We start from the raw sequence: 24,431 nt of genomic DNA, 5'->3' as shown, positions 1-24,431 counted from the left end.
TGTAACAGATACAAATGTCTTTTAAATCATCAAATTCTGTGGGAAGTTGAGATTTTGATAAGAGAATACACTGAAGGTTATGATGTCTTACAACTGAAGATTTTATCATTGCATAGTAGCATAGATCACTATCTATCATAGCTTGCATATTATATATGTTATTAATCACAGTAGATACAAGAATCACATTCATTGTTATTATCTCTTCAAATTATTGTCATCTGATCTCTTCAAGCTTCTGTTTGCAAATTTGAACAGAAGCTAATCTTTTCCCTGTTTCATCAGAGCATTCTTGTAATTATCTTCAGAATCTTTCTTCACTGCAATGTGATTCATGTAGACAGATGTTAATTCATTCTTCAAATGAGAAGGCACTGATCTTTCTCTTGAGTATGAAGATATATAGATTGATCAGCAGTTGAAAGCAATGTATTCTGATCAGTTACAGTTGATGCACACTCTACATTGATGTTAATTGATGACTTCTTCAAGAGTGATTTCAGGGACTCAGAAGCCTGTTCAAACAGCAGAAACTCTTGCTTATGTATAGACATTTGAATCTATTTAGTTCATGATATCTGCATCATTGTTGTTTCTTGATGCAGGTGTATAAGTGACTGAGATGTAACATCTTCTGTCACTGTTCTGTATACTCTTGAGCTTGGTAAGGCAGTCATTCAATATCTGAAGCTGTGTGTAGAAGTCTTCATAAGTCTGATCTTGATCTACACTTACAAGAGTCTATAAGAGTTTGAAAGTCAATGTCTTCTTAAGCATGCTAATCTTTATTCAATTCTCTCAAGATTGATCATCTGCTTCTAGAATCTTAATGTTGAAGTCAGGAATGAATGTTATAAGAGAAGTGTTTCTTTGTCAGATACTCTGTAACCAATCTAATACTTTCTGTTGCATGGCAGTGTCTTGAAACAGAATATCAAGATATTTCATGATATTGTCAGATGTTTGCAACACTGATTTACATGCTTCTATTCATGAATAAAACTTCTGTTTCATGTGATTCTTCAATTATTCATTGATATATTAATCTTAATTGATTAATAAATCAATGACATCTTCATCTATACTCAGTTTCATGAGCATTTTCATTCTCTATGATAAGTAGAGAGTGAGATCAGAAGTATTGAAATATGTAAGAGCATCTAAGTATTCTTTCAGTGCTTTTGTATTTGATTCTGTAAATGTTGAAATTGTATGAGTTAATCATTGAATCTCTTTATATTAAAGTTATTGAGTGATGTGCATGTCTGCTATCTGTTACTGTCGTAATTTCAACATTGCTCAAAGCCACAGTGGTATTGCATCTATACTTGTGTTTGAGAGTTTCATATTATTGTTAGACATGATTATATTGATCATCAGATATGTAATTGTATGAATCTCTTATATATCTGAGTGTCAGAACTTTCAGATCTTTCACTGATATTCTCTTATAAGATCTTACTCTCTTTGTAAGATTCTGTTGCAGGGTCAGAGTGACTGATGAGCAAGCTTCTATTTGAGAACTCAGTGTTCACTTAACTGTTTAACTGTTTCTCTATTTCTTACACATTGTTATGTGTTCAGATATCTCTTGATAAATAATCATTTCTAATGTGAAGATGATTAACATTTTTCTAATGTAAGAGGCCTATGCTGAATAGATTGATATTATATTGATAGGTCTTATATAACAAAGAGAAAAACATTAGAGAAGAAAAGAAAGAGAAAGTGTAGAAATCAGTGATCAGAGTGAATATTTATACATGTATACAATGATGTACACAGTGAGGCTTCAGAGTGGAAGAATCTATATGTGTTTATAGCGGCCGAGAATTGATGATTAAGAATGGCTGAGAATCGGAGTGTACATGTTTGAGAGTGAAGTAGAAGAATATATGAAGTGAAGCAGAAGAATCTATGAAGTGTAATGAAATAGTCTATATAATTAATCAGACGCAGTCCGTCACACTTTAAATGACTTTAAATCTTATTTAAGTGTTATCAAAAAGTGTTACTTTTTAAAAAACTAAAAATAGTCTAAAAAAACCTTAAAATGTCTAAAAATAGTCACTTTATACTAAGAATGAGACTAAATAAAATCAAATGAGATCACTTTCTCATTTTTTTCAAGTCATGGTTGCATTTTAAGATCTGATATATAGTTACTTTGCATGTTTTTTTAATGACTAGTTCCAGCGAATTCACGTCAAGAAATGTATGAGATCAGATTAAATAGAATTAAACGTGAAATTCATGATCTCAACAGTCAGTCTAACTGCAGATACTCAGAAGCAGCTACTTAAATTATAAATAATCTTTATAAAAGAAGTCTCAAAGAACTTATTAATTACTTATAGAATATTATTCTCTATATCTGTGACAGAGAAAATCTCTGAACTTATAAATAAATCAATCTCAGTGAAGAACATTCTTGAGTATTTTCTGTGAAATCAAGCTATTTTTCTATAAGAAATACTTACTGTCTGCAAACACTTTTGAACTGAGTCTCTAGATATAATCTTCAGAAATACTTATAAATTGAAAAGAAACTTTCTTAAGTTATAACTATTTAAGATTATCTACTGAATTACAATCTATAAAAGCTTTTATAAGTTTATATTTAAAATTAACTCACAAGCCTGACTGTGTAATATAAAAGATGAAGAAGCTGTTATCTATATAATAACAGATCTCTACTACACTGATGTCAAGAATTGACTGAATTATTTAGAGAATAATTATGAGAGATTCTGCTGATCTGTTCTTAAAATCTATCTAGAGAATAAGTTAAGAAACTTTATAAGCTGAACAGAGAATATCTGAGCTGCAATCATGTCGGAATGAGTGTCACGGATGAATATGTTGAAGATATATGAATCTTATATGTATTAAGATCTGCTTGTTATATTATCTGTACACTATCTAATCTATCTATTTCATACAAAAAATAGAGCTATTTATAGTAAAATATATGTGTGAGTCAAGAGAGCTAGCATAAGCGAGTATTAGATGAGTGTTGTAGTAAGCTGATGATGATGAGAAATATTGTAGTAATATGATGTTGATGATGTTCAGTAGTAAATAACCTCTTTTTCCTGACACACCCTCTTCAGTGAATGTAACATGTAAATGAAAGTGTAAATGAAAGTGTAAATGAAAGTGTAAATGAAAGTATAAATAAAAGTGTAAATGAAGCTGTAATAAAAAGAGTGTAGATGAATCTGTAGAGATTATATCAAGATAGATCATTTATTCTGCTTACATCTTGATGATATCTGATATATCAACTAGGCCTAGTATCTTGATAAATTCCGTATGTTTCTGGCATGGCAGAGTCTTAATGAGGTCATCCACTGGCATCTGAGCTGTAGGCACTCAATTAACTGTAATATTACTGAATTGAACATGTTCTCAGAGTCAGCTTTCATATATATCAACATGGCAGAGCTTTATGATTATACAGAGATCTTTCTTTGTAAGAATATTAACAGTTTGACAGTTATCACATTGAATACAGATCTTGTGACCAGGTTCAAATTGAATATGTTGAAAGAACCTATCTCATCAGATAGACTTCTTACCAGCTTATGAGATAGCAACAAGCTCAGCTTCTGTGATAGATGTAGTTATAATTGTCTGTCTATTTGATTTCCAATCAACAGTCTCATCAAATAGTTTAAAGATATATTCTTGTGTAGAGCAGTGATTCAGATTATCTGCAAAAGAGGCATCACTGATAGCTTTGATGATATCAGGTTTGAGATCAAGTTGTAGAGATCTGTCAATGTTACCATTATATTGAATAGTGAGATTCTTCATATCATATAGATAAGATATCATTCTATTCATCTTCAATGAGTGATGTTTCAATGAATTCATCATGAATGTAGCTAGTTTACTCACTGCATATATGATATCAGAGTGAGTCATTATCACTGAGTAGATGCAGAAGCTGATATATTGTTGATAATGATAGATTTTTGTGAATATGACTGACTTGTTAAAAGGCTCTAATGATGCATCAGTTAGTGAGGTATATGCCTTGCAGATGTGTGTGAGATGATATGTATTAACTATCTTATCAATATAGGCATTCTGACATAGCCAGAGCTTCAAGTTGAGGCGATCGCGTATTATTCACATGTTGAGGAATCATTTCAAATCTCTCATCTGTCAGATCTTGTAGGTGTTTTTAAGATCTTTGATTAGTTGATCTCTTTCTTTCAAATCTTCTTTTCATAATAGAATGACAATATCATTCACATAGAAGAAGATGATTAATCAATTATTAGAGAAGAGACATCAATTCTCTGATATAGAGATGAAGTTTAGTGTTCTCAATGTTGAAGATAGTTCTTTTAACCAGAGAAGAAGTGATCTGCATAATTCATATAGTGCTTATAGAAGTTTTAGTATATAATTTATACACTTCAAATTTTGCATCTTCTTCAACTTTTATCATTCATCAGATAGTTCTATATATACTAGCTCATCAATATCACTATTAATGAAGGCATTGATTTCATCTAGCTGTTCCACATCTAGATCAAATGCTGCTGTTAAAGCTAATAAGATTCAGAGATCTCTGGCAGCTAGTGTGTGAGCTTTTGTAGTGAGATCTGTGATTGGTTGAAGATCTCTGTGTATACAGATGTGAGCTTTGTATTTCAAAAGAAAACCTTCATCATCGAATTTGTAGATGAATACTTATTATAGAGAGATAACTGAGACATCTCTCTGTAATCTGCTAGTAATTTCATATGTATTCTGTAGAGATATACTATCTCATTCCTGCTTGACAGCATTCTCAAATTCTTTGTAATGTGGGTGTTTTTCAACATATGCTCAGTGGTTCAGTGGATCTGGCTGTTGAGATATATGAATTCTTGAAGTCATTATAAATGCTGTATTGTTGATAACTGTGAAAACAGTATTTGGAAATAAATATTGAGACTTGTAGAAGTCTGAGTGTGATTGAGAGAATGTCTCATTGATTATTCAAAACAGATTGTTTTTGACATTTCAAACTGCTATAAGGTGAGCAGCTCTGTGTTTTCAGGTTCTGCAGTCATCAATGATATTTGCTTCATCAAAGTCAGCACTGATATCATGAGCTCTAGATGCAATGTTCTGTGTTCAATTATCTATCACAGCTGAATGAGTATTAATATCAACATCAGAACCTGTTGACTCTGGCATTGAATCTGATGTAGAAAGGATTGAAACATTATAGTGTTTATACTCATTATTTTCCTCCTCTATTTTTTCAGAGCTTTGAGCATTTTCTTCAGAATGGAAAACATCAATATCTGCATCTATAATCTCTTTCAATTGATTGATAGAAGTCATTGATGATTCTTGAACTTTCATATGTAGAAGCTTTACCTTCTCAGATACTCAATCTCTAAGTTGTCTTTCAATGTAGAGATCTTCAGAGTTGAATTTCTTATTCTCATCAAACATCACATCTCTTGCTCTTATCACCTGTTCTAAGTGTGGAATTCAAATTTGATAGATGTTTATAGAATCATATTCAACTAGATATTTAATATATGCTCAGAGATCTAGCTTCTGAGAGTGATTTCTATTAAGAACTTCATTCAATATCTTTGCATAGATGCGGTATTCATAGATTCAAAGATGAGTGCAGAAGTGTGATTTAATCTGTAGAAATTCTTTCAATACTTATAGAGATGACTTTCAATCTAGGATTCTAGTAGAGGTTCAATTCACTAGGTAGATGGCAGTAAGTACAATCTCAGGGAAAAGTGATTGTGACAGAAGGAATTCTATTCATAGAGTTCTTGTCTTTGTTATTAATATTGCTTCTGCTCACTCTGCTGCATCATTTTACTCATGAATATACTCTGAAGAATACTTCACCTCTAGACCTTCATCATTCACTCAATTTGTGAATTCATCTGCTTTCTTGACTGCAGTATCATTGTCAATACAAATAATCTTTATAGTACAGTTGAATTGACATTTAATTCAATTGATAGCTTGTCTAAGAGCTTTTCAGATTTCTGATTTTCAGATAGCTGTTATAGCTATATGGAAACATAGATAATCACACATGAAATGTATGAGATAATACTCATCATTATAGCACTGTGTAGGGCCATGTGTGATATTCACATGTAGGCATTCAAATGATATTGGAGATCTAACATGAGAATGTCTAGATATTTGATTTTTTACATTAGATAGATGACAGGGTTTGCAAAGCTCAGTGATAAGCTCATCTGCAGTATCTTCTAGATTGATAATTTGAACATCAGTTGCATCATTTACAAGTTTTTGAATGATAATTTTCAATAAATGTTCTAATCTCTTATGTCATGTAGACTGAGTAGCTATAGAGATCTTAGGTTTTTGAGAAGATTTTGTGTGTATTGACAGGTTGAAAGAATGATTTGTAGAAGTTGAAGAATTTGAAGATATCATTTTTTCAGATATAGTGATGTTAGATGTGTGTAATGTGATAGCTGCATTAGCTTCAGTAGTAGATTTTTCTGAGATAGTTGAGAAAACAGCTGTTTCACTATTATATTCTGTAACTAGCAACTCTTCAAATACTTCAATGTATACAAAGATTGTATTATCTGTGTGTTTTCTCAATCTGAAGTCTTTTTCATCATAATAGATGCCTTCTATATAAAAACATGGTTTTCATGTGATGATATTTGTATGAAAATTCAGTATATAAGCTGCATTGATGAGATTGATATTGAACTGCTTTTCTGCTTCATTTATCATGATAGTTCTAACAGTTTCATAATCTTCAACTTTAGTGCTGAAATTGTCTGTATAGACTTCCGCATTCTCATTCGCAGGTGTAAAGAATAGAAAATGTGTTTGATTATTACTTATATGCTGTTCTGCATCAGTATCAAAGATCCAGGAGTTTTGAAGGTAGAAGTGTGAATTTGAAGAGTTTATTGATATTTTTCAGATCTGCTGATTGATAGATTGATGATTAATAGATTGAGAAACTGATTGCTTCAGAATCATTCCTTCTAGAACTGCTTTATTGACATCTACTATATCTGTATTCATGGATGAATCTCTAGATATCGCATGATCAACATGTCTCTTCAATTCTTGATTTTTAAGAGCTTGATTGATCTGAGTTCTCTTCTCTTCATTTTTCTTTCATTCAGGTGGCTTCCTTGTTGAATTGAGATAGTAGCACTGAGTGTATTGATGACAGGCTCTGCAGATGCAGTTTTTGAATGTCACTGGTGATAATTGCTGAGATCTTTCATTAAGAGTAGCAAAGTTCATAGGTTTATCTTCTTTGAGAATACTCATTTCTCTATATCTTTTCTTGAAGTTCTTAACTAACTCTATCAAAGATATGACATCTTTATCATGTCAGACATTCTTTGCTCATGCTTGTACATAACCTGCATCAATAGCTAGATTTGCATTTAAGAAGTCTTTCTTCAAGTTGAACTGTTCAGCTATATCTGCCTCTTTGATATCATCTTTGATGTGTGATCAGTCATTTAATCACTTCTCTATACCTCTGTTTTTCAGTGCTTTGCAGAGATCATGATATCAGATTCTCACATTATCTTAATAGTCTGTGATTGTGAGTGAGAGTTGATCTCTTAATGAATGAATAATCTTCTTCACATTATCATTCTCACTGTGTACATGTCATAGCTCTGTGACATTCACTGTTCTTTATATGACATCTCATATCTTTGTCATACCTTTATTTAATTTCTCATATTTCATATATTTGATTTTTCACACAGTGATCTTGATGTCATATACTATCTTGGCCTCCGCGGTAGCTTCTTCTGAATACTCAGGTTCCAGGGGTTCTTCTAGTTCAGAGAAGATATCAGGTTTGTCAAGATTGATGAAGTCTGATACCTTCTTGTCCTTTGCATATTCTTGTATATGCTTGTATCAAAGCTTCTAATCTTCAGAAACACTAAGGTGTACAGTTGCACTAGACATTGTCTTGTCTGTCATATCAGTTGAGTATTTTGAACTGTATATGAATGAGGATCAATTATCTCATTTCAAATAATTATTGTCAAATTTGAATGAGAATTGAAATTGATGTATTGCACTTCTCTTCAGATGCTGCTTACTGAGCTCATAACTGTTAAAATGAGTGTCACGGATGAATATGTTGAAGACATATGAATCTTATATGTATCAAGATCTGCTTGTTATATTATCTGTACACTATCTAATCTATCTATTTCATACAAAAGATAGAGCTATTTATAGTAAAATATATATGCGAGTCAAGAGAGCTAGTATAAGCGAGTATTAGACAAGCATTGTAGTAAGCTGATGATAATGAGAAATATTGTAGTAATACGATGTTGATGGCGTTCAGTAGTGTATAACCTCTTGTTTCTGACAAATCATTAATATTAGAAAAAGAGATGAGAAATCTGATAAAGACTACTCATAGTACTTTATAAAATTGTGATGTGAATTGAGATCTGTGAAAACAGAGCTCTGAAATAAGACCTGAATAATGATGTTTATAAAGAGACTGAATAAAGATATATAGAACAAGCTCATTGAGTAAGACTTTAAGTTCTTAACTTCGAAGAAACTGATAACTCTTATTCACTGCTTACAGATCACTGTAAGAGTTACAGACTTATAAAGAGTAGATCACTGATCAGTCTTACATAGACTGATTATGTAACCATGTCTGAGATTAGAATCAGAATATTTAATAGTTTCATTATCAATTTGACTGATCTCATTACACAGTTGTAATATTAGATAGTAGTTTCAAACTGTCTCAGTGAGACTTACTGTCTACTCTTGTCACATTTTCCAAATGAGATCATGATTTTCACTTCTCAATTTAAATTATTTTTATTGCTTTAGATGACTTTAAATCTCATTTGAGTATTATCAAAAAGTGTTACTTTTTAAAAAATTAAAAATGTAAGAGGCCTATGCTGAATAGATCAATATAATATTGATAGGTCTTATATAACAAAGATAAAAACATTAGAGAAGGAAAGAAAGAGAAAGTGTGAAAATCAGTGATTGAGATGAATATTTATATGCATATGTGATGATGTATGCAGTGAAGCTTCGGGGCGGAAGAATATACACATGTTCATAGCAGCTGAGAATTGGTGATTGAGAATGACTGAGAATCAGAGCATACATGTTCATGGCGGCCGAGAATCAGTGATTAAGAATGAAGTGATTGAAATCTGTGAAGTGTAACAGAATAGTCTATATAATTGATCAGGTACAGCCTGCCACATTAGCCCTCTCTTTTCAGAAGCAGTTCTTATCAGTCAAGAGCTGCTGTTTCAGATAACACAGAACTCAGAGTTCAGATCAGTTGATTATAGCCAACTCATTTCATAAGATATTACTGATCACAGCTGCAAAATCTCTCATGAAGAATATACTCAATCTCTCACTCAAGCTTATTATCTTCTTCTATGATGTCTGATAACTGTCAGTCAGAAGTCAGCTGAGAAGAAAATAGATCAGTGACAGTGTGACAGAGTAAGCTTGTATAGAATACATTATAAATCTCTTATAATATATTCAGATAATAGTTATAGCTATCTAGAACTTCTATCACTCTATATCTGATATAATAATAATCTAGTGTACAAGATGAACATGTGATTCATATGTTTTTAAAATTCAATTATATCAGATCTTCTATCTTATATTATTCTGTAAGATCTCAGTCAATATTAATTTAATTCTCTTAATCTTATTTCACAGTTATCATGAAGATCTCTGCTTAATCACAGATATCTTGAAGCTTTATTACTATATTATCAGTGATCTGAATTAAACTGTGAGAGTTCAGTGTGAACTGTATAATCTCTAGAAGATTCAACACTTTCATGTAATAACTATGCATAAGAAAGAACAGACTTATATCTGTTAAAAACAGTATCTTATTTATTAGTAGTGATCTCTGTGTGTAGAAGCAGATTATATTAATCATCTTATAAGTAATTTACAGAACTTATGAAGATAATTCTTTACAGTCTGAATTATCTGTTCTGATATATTATCAGTCTTGAGATGATAGATAGTTAATAGATAGTGTGTAATCTTGAGAATTTAACAGATTCTTATTCAGAGAGTACTTATAAATTAATAACTCTGATCTGATACTATTAATCTCAGTAACTCATATATTTAATAGAATGAACTCTGTAAGAAGGCTTCAGTGACTTGTTCAGTATTTATCTTTTTATAAGATTTTAATATTACACTCTTACTTAGTTAGTCAATGATAATCAGAATATTTCTACAACTCTTACTCTTAGATAGATTAATAGCAAAGTTAATTACTACATGTCATTAGATTCTATCAGAGATATTAAGTGACTTCAGTAGATTTTTTCTACAGTTCTTTTATAAAATAATAGAAGAACAGTAATTACAGTTTCAGATGAAGTATCTAATACTGTTTAATATCTCAGATCAGTAGAATTCTCAGAAGATTATTTTATACAGTTATTCATAATCTGAATAATCAGTTATATATAAATCATGCATCTCTTGCATTATCTAAGTATGTAAGAATTTGAAGTAAGAGACTCAGCATTGTTCATAGAATTGTAGAGTATTATTATCATCAATTGAACATTCTGAGATATTAGTTCTTATACATAGTTCTGAGAAGAATCAGAGTGCTTCTTGATATACTGCTTCAGTGAAAGTCTGAAGAAGTTCATCAGTCTGAGCTGCTGTATATCACAGTTCATTCAGTGTAGAAAAAGTGAAGATATCAATATCAGTTTTAATTGAAGAAGTATATATAATGCTGTGAGCTGTTTCATCTTAATTAACTAGTATCTTCAGATTTAAGAGTCAGTACTCTCAGTTCATTCAGTGAGTATCTATTATATCAGATAATATATCTTACTCTTATTATAAGAGAGCATCTGTCATTAAGTTCTGACTGTCAGAATGATAGTGTATTATAAAATGAAAGTAGCTTAGAAACTCAGATCATTATATGTATCATTTAATAAGTTTATAGATAGTTGTGAAGTATTTAAAATTCTTATAATCTGTGACTATCTCAAATTCAGAGATACTTCAGAGTTCAGAGTCTTATTCTTCTAAACAGTATACAATTGTGAGAAGTTTCTTATCATAGATCTTATAATTGTATTCAGTGAGACTCAGTTTCTTAGATATGAAGATACATGATTATAGAACATCTTCATTATTATATTATAATATCACTTCTTCTGTTATATAGTCAGAGAAATCAGCTTCAATAACTGTCTTATGATCAGAATCAAATGTTATCAGTAGAGAGATATTAATAAATATCTTCTTCATCTGTGTAAATGCAGCTTCAGTGTCTGCTAACTATTAAAATACTGAGTCTTTCTTAGTGAGATCTGTAAGTAATCTTACAATATCTGAGAAGTTTTGTATAAATCACTGATAGAAGTTAGTAAATCTGATAAAGCTTTGTACATCTTTCACAGTATATAAAGCTTCTTATTCAAGAATGATGAAGACTTTCTCAGAATTCATTCAAATTCTCTTATCAGCTTCTATAATAAAACCCAGATACTTAGTACTCTTGACTTTAAAATCACACTTATTAATATCTATCAGTAGTTCTGCTTCTTATAGCTGTTATTAGACTGACTGTGTGACCGCGTCTGAGACTAGAACCAGATTTTTTGATAGTCTCATTACCAATTCGACTGATCCCATTACACGGTTTTAACATTAGATAGTAGTCTCATACTGTCTCAGTGAGACTTACTGTCTACTCTTATCACATTTTCCAAATGAGATCATGATTTCCACTTCTCAATTTAAATTATTTTTATTTCTTTAAATGACTTTAAATCTCATTTGAGCATTACCAAAAAGTGTTACTTTTTAAAAAATTAAAAATAGTATAAAAAAAACCTTAAAATGTCTAAAAATAGTAACTTTATGCCAAGAATGAGACTAAATGGGACCAAATGAGACCACTTTCTCATTTTTTTCAAGTCATGGTTTCATTTTAAGATCTGATATATAGTCACTTTACATGTTTTTTTGATAGCCAGTCCCAGTGGGATTCACGCCAAGAAATGTATTGAATCAGACTAAATGAGATCAAACATGAAATTCATGATCTCAGTGACTAGTCTAGCTGTTATAATATCTTTCATACATATTCTTAGTATTCTTTTCTGAATTCATTGATGAAGATGAGAATGTCATTCAGATAAGCAGATACAAACTTATCAAGAAAATCTCAAAGTGCTTAGTTGATATACTTCTGAAATGTACTGAGAGTGTTAGTCAGTTCAAAGAGTGTGACTATTTATTCAAAGAGATTATAACATGTTTGAAATACTGTAAGTCATTCATCTTCTTCAGTGATACAAATCTTATGAGATGTAGTGATGATATCTAGTTTTATAAATTATTAAGCTCACTCAATCTGTGCTAGAGTTTCATTGATAAGAGATAAGAAATATCAATCTTTCTTTATCAATCTGTTCATATCTCAGTAGTTTACACAGAATCAGAGTTCTTCACCTGGTTTCTTTGCAAAGAGAATAGAGGCTGCAGTAGAAGAGTTGCTAATATGTATGAATTCTTTATTCAACAGATTATTAAGTGTCTTTCAAAGAAGAAGAAGTTCATCTCAGAACATGTTATAAAGAGAGTCTTATAATGATTTGAAGTTCTTATCATTCTTTTTCTCTAACTTAATACTGTGATTCACTTCAGAATCTTGTAAGAGAGATATGTTCATAATATTATCTTATCAAAAAACATCTAGATATTCATGATATTATTGAGAAAGTTTTATACAAGAATCTGTTATTGTAACATGAGATAACTTTTCTAGAGTCTTTTTAATATTGATCAGACTGATGAAATAGATTGATATATGATTCTGCTATCAGTGAACTTATCAGCAACTCTGTCAGTGATTTTGATGATGACTTCTTTTTCAGAGTATTTCATATGTGTTGACAGAGATCTGTGTCAGGTTCATGATCTTGTGAATGTCATCTTTGTGAACTCTATCATTGTTAGAGAATATCAAGCTTCTGTTTCAAGTATTCAACAAGATATCTTGTTCAGATAGTCAGACAAGTTCTAATATAAGATTGTAATCAAGATTATCAACTTCATATATGTAGATATCTTCATGTTGATATTCTCTCACATCTATGATCAACTTCATCATGTAATGAGTACAAACATCTTTCAGATTATCAAATTCTGCAAGAAGTTAAATTTTAGATAAAGAGATACACTGAAGGTTATAACATCTTACAACTGAAGATTTTATCATTGTATAGTAGCATAGACTGCTGTCTACTATGGCTTTTATATTATACATGTTATCAATCACAGTAGATACAAGAATTATATTCATTGTTATCTTCTCTTCAAATTATTGTTGTCTGACCTCTTCAAGCTTCTGTTTGTGAATTTGAACAGAAGCTAATCTTTTTCCTGTTTCACTGAGACATTCTCATAGTTATTCTCTGAATCTTTCTCTAAGATAATGTGATTGATGTGAACAGATGCTGATTCATTCTTTGAATAAGAAGACACTGATCTTTCTCTCAAGTATGAAGACACATAGATTGATTAGCAGTTGAAAGCAATATGTTCTGATCAGTTACAGTTAATGCATACTTCACATTGATATTAATCAGCAACTTCTTCAGAAGTGATTTCAGAGACTCAGAAGTCTGTTCAAATGGCAGAAACTCTTACTTATATATAAGTATTTGAATCTATTCAGTTCATGATATCTGCATCATTGTTATTCTTCAGTGCAGGTGTATAAGTGACTGAGATGTAATATCTTCTATCACTGTTCTGTATACTCTTGAGCTTGATAAGATAATTATTCAATGTTCAAAGCTGTGTGCAGAAGCCTTCATAAGTTGAGTCTTTATTTATACTTATAAGAGTCTGTAAGAGTTCAAAAGTTAATATCTTCTTGAGCATGCTAATCTTTATTTAATTCTCTCAAGATTGACTATCTGCTTCTAGAATCTTGATATTGAAATCAGGGATAAATATTGTGAGAGAAGTGTTTCTCTGTCAGACACTCTGTAATCAATCTAATACTTTCTATTGTATAACAGTGTCTTGAAACAGAACATCAAGATATTTCATGATATTATCAGGCATTCACAACACTGATTTGCATGCTTTTATTCATGAATGAAACTTCTGTTTCACATGATTCTTCAATCATTCATTAATATATAAACTTTGATTAGTTAATAAAGTGATGAAATCTTTATCTATACTCAGTTTCATGAGCATTTCCATTCTTCATGATGAGTAGAGAGTGAGATTGAAAGTATTGAAATATGTAGAAGCATCTAAGTGTTCTTTCAGTGCTTTTATATTCAATTCTATAGGTGTTGAAATTGCATGAGTTAATCATTGAATCTCTTTGTATTGAAGTTGTTAAGTTGCATGCATGTCTGCTATCTATTACTGTTGTAATTTCAACATTACTCAGAGCCACTGTGGCATTATATTTATACTCACATTTGAGAGTTTCATATTATCATTAGACATGATTATATCAATTATTAAAAATGTGATATCTGTGAAATCTGAAGAAGTGTAATCATATTCTCATATATCTGAGTGTCAGAACTCTCAGATCTTTCACTGATATTCTCTAATAAGATTTTATTCTCTTTGTAAAATCTTGTTATGAGATCAGAGTGACTGGTAAGCAAGCTTCTATTTAAGAACTCAGTATCTGCTTAACTGTTTGACTATTTCTCTATTTTTTACATGTTGTTATTTGTTTGAATATCTCTTGATAAATAATCATTTCTAATGAGAAGATGATATGTGAATAATTATTTCTTAATAAGAAGATAATGAATGTTTTTATAGTGTAAGAGATAGACTGACCGTGTGACCGTGTCTGAGACCAGGATCAAACTTTACAGTTGTCATGTTGTCTAAAAGCATTACTTCTGATCATGGTTTGTGTTCATCACATTGATCTCAAATCACGTTATTTCAAATATTAAAGATCTCAGATTCACTTTTCAAATAAAAATCTAGTTCTGAATAAAGAATATGTTTGAATTCTTAGTCACATTTTCATTCTGATCTCATTATTGAGAATGGCATTAAATGAGATCATGAAATCACTTCTCACTTACATAATATCATAACATAGTACTCATTTGTTGAAAATTCAACAGAGAATGTTACTAAATATCATTACTTTTCTGAACACAGATTATAATTCATATAATTTTAATTATAAAAAAAACATAAAATACAAAAAAAAACAAAAAACAAAAAACAAAACAAACACAAGAAAAAATCACATTAAAAAAAAAAAAAAAAAGAAAAGGAAAAGAAAAAAATAAAAAATAAAAACAAAAAAAATCAAGATTGCAGAGTCATAGTACTCTCAAAATACTCACTTCTCAGAGTCTTCACAATGTTCATCACCAACTGTGTATCTCTCATAGTGAGGATAACACAGCTGTGATGAGTCATTGCCTTAATATCACCTAATAAATAATCAGTATATATCAGTATAAATGTGAATAATTAGAAAATATACACTTAAAAAGTGTGGTCAGGGTGAACTCTGCTGCCACTTGAATGACATCAAGAGCAGAATGCTGGAATTGATGATTCCTCTCATTGATTTCATGAACAAGGCATGTGAAGATGGCCTTGAGAAATATAAGATTTCTCAATTTCTAGTAAAAATGAATCTCATGAAGAGACTCTATTTTCATGATATCAGAGACTGAGTGTTATTAAAAAGCATTACTTTCATGCAATGCATATGCACTTACTGCAGTGATTCATTCTCTATGTATGTGATCAAGGGTTGCAGCTTTTCCACACTGCACAGCTCTTCCTGGGATACTGCTGTCAGTTTGCAACTCACACAGTCTCTCAGTTCAGCACACACTGTGTGTATGCAGCCCTGCGTGCTGGGGCTGTGTTGGTCATTATGGCCTGGCGTGGTACTCGCTTTTCATGAGCCATGTTTCATTTGAGAAAGGAGGGAGAAGACATGACTGTTGTTTTATTGAGAGAGGGATGAATAATTAGTATTATTGAATTAATTTGATTCATCTGTATTTAAAATTTGATTAGTTTATACTCTTCAATTTGAGGATTTCTATGAGTGTTTTAATAGTTTTCATATCAGCTTGAACTTAGTGATGGGTTGAAGAAGAAGAGAAAAGAGAGAAGAAAGAAATGAGAATAACTTATCTTTATAATATAAAAACAGAGAATTGCTGCAATCATTCTTCCTAGCAACAAAGATCTGTTTTCTGCATGTATTTCTGATATAGATTATATGATAAATGCATATAAAGAATATCAATAGTGCATGTATTGAATAAAGATAATGTTGCTATACAATACTGTAGCTGTTTCTGTACATCTCTGAAAGCTGTTAATAGTTTCTTTATCTCTTTATGTTTAATAAGTCAATAATATATTCTGATGCACTCTCTCTTTCATTATCATCATCATCATCATCATCATCATCATCATTATTATCATCATTATCATTATTATCATCATCATCATCATCATTATTATTATATCATTGCCTGCCTTCACTTCTTTCTCAACACTCATTAAAACCAATCATGTTATCTCTCTTCAAATATTCTGCAGTCCTGTGGATCACCAAGGCGCGTGAGCATCATCACAGATTGAAGAGAGAGAAGAAGAAGGTGTTCAAGTGCAGAGAGACAGATTGTAAGACATGTTATAATGCCTTGAAGAGGCTCTATAAGAAAGTAGAATAATAACAATTTTAAGTAACACTTCTGATAGATTTAGACTGAACTAAGTATAGAAATAATGCAGATGATGCTGCCTGTGAGAGATTAGAAAAGAAGATAGTGAAGAGTCTTATACAGCAGCAGTGAGATTAGAAGAAGTTCTGAGAATAATTTAAGACCAAGATGAAGAGAGAGAGAGAGAAGAAGAGTGTTACTGTAAATAAGCAGCAGTAGAAGAAGATTAAGAAGGTATTAAAGTAAGAGACAAAGAAGCTAAAACTGATAAGTTTTTTATTAAGAGATAACAATTTTTGATAACACTTCTGTTCTCTAATTGATTAGCAGAAGCTGACAGAGAAGAAGGGAATTGAGGCCTTGTTCAGATCTTGAATGCACTTCATGATTCAGAACATTGAGAAGACAGCCCTGCTCTCTGAGCATGCCAATCTGCTTACTGCTGAAGTGAAACCCGAGACAGCAGACCAGGAAATGCGGGATTTTGAGATACAGGTTGACCTGGCTGAGAGAGAGCAGTGAAAACCCTTCTCTGAGAAGGCAGTGAAGAGAGATTTTGAGATGATTATTATCTCAGATGAGAAGAAGAAGAAGAAGGAGAAGAAGAAGAAGAAGAAGAATAAGAAGTGAATTATAAAGAATGATAAGAAAAATAAGAAAGAGAAGAAGTAAATTTTTTTCTTTTTATATTAGTTAGTTATAAGTTTAAGTTTTTAATTATTAATAATTAAAATTGATTTTGAGTTTTCAAAAATTATTGTACAAGTTGTAATCAAGTCAGAAATGATATATATATATATATATATTTAACTATCATGATTCACAAATCACTATAATGTATAAGTATCAACATTTTTTCAATATTGATATTCATAATATTAATATATTTTTAATGATATTATCTGATAACATAATTTGATAATACTCTCTTTCACAATATTAATATATTTCAAGAAATATAACAGAGATTAATCAAGATTATTTATTTACTTTTATACATCAATAATATTCAATCTGAGTTAGTACTAAAATTATAACTAAGTTAAGAAATAAGATTATTTTCTCTTATATTAATTCTTCTTACACACATCAGTGATCAGTTATTGAAAATAAATTGTCATCTTTAAACAAATTATTATCATGTCTTCTGAATTCACTTCTTTCACTTCTTTTACTTCTATTAAAGATTTATAAACTCTTCAAGAAATCACTGTGAATCACAAAGTCTACATTGTTTACAATTCAACACAGAATACTCTCTTTCAATTATAATGAATGATCACTTCATTCTTCACATCTGATTTCAGATCATGAAATTTATGAAAAACTCAACACAAATATTGAGATGAACTATGAAATAATTATCAACAGGTTGTATTACAGATTACTGAAGAGTCATCTCTTTGCTGTAATTACTGCAACTTTATTCAGAAACATTTATTATAAACTGATCATGACTCTGAAGAAATTTCTCAACATCTGAAGTCATCAGAATGCAGACAATTAAAGAAAAATAATCAGAAAATTACTACTGAGCTGATAAGTTACTCTATCAGATAATAATTTTTAATAACACTAACTTTCTAATTTGAAGAAAATCATGTGAAAATAACTCTGTATCAGTACTCTGATTTCATAACTCTTATCTGATAACTTCTGTGAATAATTACTTCACATGTGTATATCTCTGAATCTTTCTCTTTAATCAATTGAAAACCCTGAATTCTGAACACTTTTTTAAATGCTTAATTCAAATCTTCATATTTTACATCAATTCTGTCTTCAGTCCAACCTTGAGATATACTACAAAGTCAATATGCAACATCTAGAATCAGAGTTGAAGAATCATTGAAGAGTGTCTCTCACAGTGAATGCATGAACTAGTACAAACAATCTTGCATTTATAAGAGTTATATGTTATTACATTGATAAGAACTGAACTTATCAAGAGACATTAATTAAATTTAAATCATTGATCAGTAGTCATACTGAGGATTATATGACAGAGATATTAATGACTGTGATTAAAAATGACTATTAAGATATTAGTCTCAGTCTTCTTATAATTACAACTGACAATGCTGCAAATAACTATACTATGATGAAGAGCTTGAAGCAAAAATTGGCTTTGCATTTCTGAAATGATAAACAAGGTCATATTCTCTGCATTGCTCATGTGATTTAACTTGTGATATAAACACTGATAAAGAATCTTAACATCAAGATGAAGAATAATAAGATAACTGATTCTTGAGATGAGAATGAGATAAAAGTGATTACTCAAGTAACTTTTGTATTCACTTTATAAAAGATAATGTTTTTTGACAACACTTTTTGATATTGCTTTTTAATAACACTTTTTAATAATGCTACTGTTAATTTTGAATAGATTGACTAATAATTTAAATATCATAGATTTAAAACATTGTTAATGTGATTTATATCTCTTCTAAATAATAACAACAATTTCATGATATTCAATAAATAAATAAATCAGTCACATCACTGAATATGATACAGAATGTTAGAATATAGTGAAGTTCAATATATAAGATAACTGTTCAGACTCTTCAATTGTGTCAGATGATTGATTATTGAGTGCAACACTCTGATCAGGAAAAGATTCAGATATTGAAACTTTCAGATATGAAGTGAACTCAGTTGAAATATATGATTGATTTACTGTTTCAGTTTTATAAGATAATAAAAACAGTCTTAATCACTTATACACCAATGCTGCAGTCAGTCTGATGAGTGTATAACAGTTTATTTACTCATCTTGAGAAGCAGTTAAATCACTTAAAAAGAAATTCAGTCTGAAATAATGTTATAGTGCAGACTATTGTTACTGTAAGAGATAAACTAGCATATTACTACAGCAAAACAGAATAATCTTTTGCAGAGTACTATACTATAGCAGCTCTACTAGATCCCTCTCATTGAGTTAATATCTACACTTCTTAAGATTGAACAGAGAAGAAATGAGACTCATATATCAAATTAGTCTGAGACTACTACAATGTCAACTATCAGAGATTTGAATAAGCAGATGTTTAAGATGTGAAGACAGTGAAATACAATTTCCTAGTAAGTAATGATCTTTGATAACACTTCATATTATATAGAACTATAATACTAACTTTGAAATAGAACTTGTATACATTGATTACAACTGAAAATCAGGCAAAACTACATGCTTATAAAACTGAATTTAATCACTATCTTCAAGATAATCTGACAAATTTACATACTAAATCAATTCTAGAGTTATGAAAAATTGTTGAGAGTACATATTCAACTGTTGCACTGATGATATGTGATATTCTGACAATTTCATTGACAGAGATGAGAATGAAGTGAAAGTTTAACTCAAGTTAAGATATTTATCACTATCACTGAGAACAATTATAAGAAGAAACAATCAAGAAACTCATGATTATAAAACATGGAATTATCAGACAGTTTAATACCTCTGATCACAGTATATCAGAGAAGTGTAGTTTTCATGAGAAAGTGAAGAATAAACTTGCACAAGAATGTATTTAGTTGTTTCATGAGCATTATTAATAATTGTTATCAAATTCTGATTATATAAGCAATCACTGAATGAACTGAATGAGACTGATTTTGATCTTCAGTCTCAGTTCTATTCTGATTTTGAAAGAATGATCATCTTTCACAGTTTATCCTGAAAAATTACTCTCATTTCACTGTTCTTGAATTAAATCTGGTCATTTTTCACACCATTTCTCTCAGAAATGGTCCATTTTCAGATTTTTTTGAGGCTTGGTCCTGGTGGGACTCACGCCAAGAAATGTATGAGACCAGACCAAATGGGACCAAATGTGAAATTCATGGTCCCGCCGGCCAGTCTAGTAAGAGATCTATGCTGAATAGATTGATATAATACTAATAGATCTTATATAACAAAGATAAAAATGTTAGAGAAGGAAAGAAAGAGAAAGTGTAAGAATTGATGATTGAGGTGAATATTTATACATGTATGTGATGGTGTACACAGTGAAGCTTCAGGGCGGAAGAATATACACGCGTTCGTAGCAGCTGAGAATCAGCGATCGAGAATGGCTGAGAATCGGAGTGTACGCGTTCGTGGCGGCCGAGGATCGGCGATTGAGAATGAAGTGGTTGGAATCTGTGAAGTGTAATGAAATAGTCTATATAATTGATCAGGCGCAGCCCGCCACAAAAAATAGGCTAAAAGAAACCTCAAAATGTCTAAAAATAGTAACTTTATGCCAAGAATGAAACTAAATAGAATTAAATGAAATCACTTTCTTATTTTTTCTAAGTCATGGTCTCATTTTGAGATCTGATATATAGTCACTTTACATGTTTTTTTAATGACTAGTCTCAGTGGGATTCATGCCAAGAAATGTATGAGACTAGATTAAATGACATTAAATGTGAAATTCGTGGTCTCAGCAGCCAGTCTAGTCTTACAAGAGTCAAACCAACAGAGAGCAGATTTATTGAAAAAAGATAATAAGATATAGAGAGATTTGTATCTGACTCCTAGGTAGAGAGAAAGAGCTTTACAAGCTTTTATGCATAGAGTGTATAATAGAGAGATTAAGAAAAAGAGTCTCTGCTTTATCTATTCTAAATTAGAATATCTCTGCACAAACTATTTGAATAAATTAAAATAAAAATTTGAGAGGTTATAGACAGAGTCAGTAACAGCCTTCTTAAGAGTCTTAAAGCTGATATCTGAATCTGTTACTCTCTCAATAAAAATGCATGCTTGTGAGAAAAACCTGCACTATAATACTGCTACTCTGCAAGTATAAAAAGTATTACTAAACTCAGAATTTCAGGTTACTGTAGTGTCTCTAAAGCTTACAGAGTGAATAAGCTGAGTGATGAAAACTGAGAATCTACTCTTATAATAATCAGAGTGTAAGAACTCAGATCTGAGAACTAAGAGACTTATAAGAATTATATTTGAATTGTAAGATCTCTTCAAAACTTGAAGAAGATTTACAGAAACTATGATTATTATAAATATCACAGATAACATATACTTAAGACTTATATAACTTCAAAGATACAATTCACACATAGCTGTTTACAAGTCAGATTTATACTTTTAATCAGTGTTAACAGACTTACTTACAGAGATAGAATCAGTTGATACTGCACAGTTGATTAGAGAAGATAAGCTCATCTATATAATAACTTTATAAATATCTAAGAATTTTGCAGTTATAGAAACTGAGCTTCAGATATCAGAGAAATATCAAGATCTCACAGAGATATTCAGTTCAGCTAAGACAGCTGAGCTTCTATCTTATTATGAAAAGAATCTAATAATAGATTTAATAGAAGAATAGAAATTCTTCAGAAAATTAATCTATAAGCTCTTTCATTATAAAACAGAGATCTTACAGACTTATATAAAGAAGAATCTGAAGAATGACTTTATTCAATCTTCACAGATCTCTGTAAGAGTCTCTGTAATATTTATAAAGATGAAGAATGAAGATCTCAGAATTATATATAAACTACTGTGATCTGAACTTCAAGACTATAAAGAGTCACTATCTTCTATCTCTGATTGAGAATGTAATCAATCATTTTATAAAAGCTGTTATATTCATATAACTGAATATAATTAAGATATATACATAGCTGTAAATACAGTCTGAGAATGAATGAAAGACTGTCTTTAGAACTATACTGAGATTATTTAAATATCTAGTGATATCTTTTGATTTAACTAATATCTCTGCAGCATTTCAGTTCTTTATTAATAAAACACTTTATATATATCTGAATGACTTTGTGATAATATATCTGAATAATATAATAATATACTTTATAAAGAAGAAAGAATATACTGAGCATGTATAAACTGTATTAAAGATCTTAGATAAGATAGAACTGTATATTAAGCTTATAAAGTACAACTTCAGTATATGCTGAATTAATTTTTTAGAATATGTAATTATTATAGATGATATTCAGATGAAATCTTTACAGATTAAGACTATTCTATTATGACTGAAGCTAACTAGTACTTATAAGATTCAGATCTTTCTGATCTTTGTGAATTTCTATAAACAGTTTATCTTTATATTTATAAGAATCTTCTTGACTCTTACAGACATACTAAAGAATGAAAATAAAAAGAAGTCATTCTATAAATAAAGAATGAAAAGATTGTTAAGAAGAGAGAGCTGTGAGAACTTTCTTATTTCAGAAGCTTATAAGATCTTTGTAAGATTGAAACAGATATTCACAGATATAGTGATATTATTTCACTTTAATCCCTTACTCTTAATCAGATTGAAGATAGATATCTTCTTCTTTACAATTTCAGAAATAGTCTCATAACTACAGTTAAATGAGAACTGAGTTTCAGTGATTCTTTTCTTATAAAAGATATAACTCACAGAGATTAACTATAACATTTATAATCAGAACCTTCTTATAATAGTGAAATTCTTTTATTACTGATATCACTATTTTAAGAGTCTTATAACAGTGATTACTATTAGAACTGATTATAACAGCTTATAGTAGTTTACTTTAATTAAGAAACTCTTAAAGTAGTAAATTTACTGAGCTTAGAGACTGAGTGAGTTCTGATTCAAGATAGAGTATATTAAGAAAAGTAAGAATTTAGTGAATAAACTCTCTCACAGATCTGACTATATTAAGAAGATCAGAATAACAGATATAGAGATACTAGAGAAGATAGAAAAGCTTTATAAAATACTCAGACTGAGTGTTGTGAAGAGATTGACTAAAGAGTTTCTTAATTCTCTGTGAGAGAAGAGAAAGAAGAAAGAAAACAAGTCTGTATAACTACTCTCTATAATACTGAGAGTCAACACTCTGAGAATCTCTGTAAAAATTCTTGAAGAGAGTATCTATAATCTGAAGAGTCTACAGACTTTGAGAAGCACTGCAGAAGATCTGATATAAGAAGAAATAGAGTATAAGTCTTTATAAAATCTTCTATTCAGATTATCTGAACTGTAACTGAAAAATGAATATACTCAGTATATTCAGAAACTGCTTATAATAGAGACTAACTCTGCAGAAATAAAGAATTAAAGAGACTTAAATAATCTCTTATAAAGAGAGAATCAGATTTATATATCTATAAATGAGTTTCTATATATAGAACTTATTAAAAGATATCATAACTCTTCTCTAGCAAATCATTTTATAGATATTAGAACTTATAAGTTACTTATAAGAAAATACTTCTGACTGAAGATATGAGAGCTTGTAAAAAAGATAGTAAATTCTTGTATTATTTATCAGAATTCATAGATAGTACAGTTCAGACTATATAAAGAACTTACTTCTCTACTCATCTTATAAGCTAGAAATAAACACTCTTATAAGTCTCTCTGAAAGTAAGAACATATATAATATCTGTTTTAACAGTGTGCTAATGATAGTAGATCACTTTATTAAGATAATACACTTTATACTCATCTGTAGAAACTTAAAGTTAAAGAATTTAACTTATATCTTCATCTGTAATGTGATTCAGTTGTATGAGTTATATGTAAACGTTATCTCAGATAGAGAATCAATTTTCACAGAGAAGTTCTGATCTGATGTGATAACTATACTGAAGATCTTATAAGATTTAGTACAGCTTTTCATCAA

The sequence above is a fragment of the Blastomyces gilchristii genome (genome assembly GCF_000003855.2).
Source record: "Blastomyces gilchristii SLH14081 genomic scaffold supercont1.1, whole genome shotgun sequence".
Lineage (NCBI taxonomy): Eukaryota > Fungi > Ascomycota > Eurotiomycetes > Onygenales > Ajellomycetaceae > Blastomyces > Blastomyces gilchristii.
Note: the sequence above shows the minus strand (reverse complement) of the source record.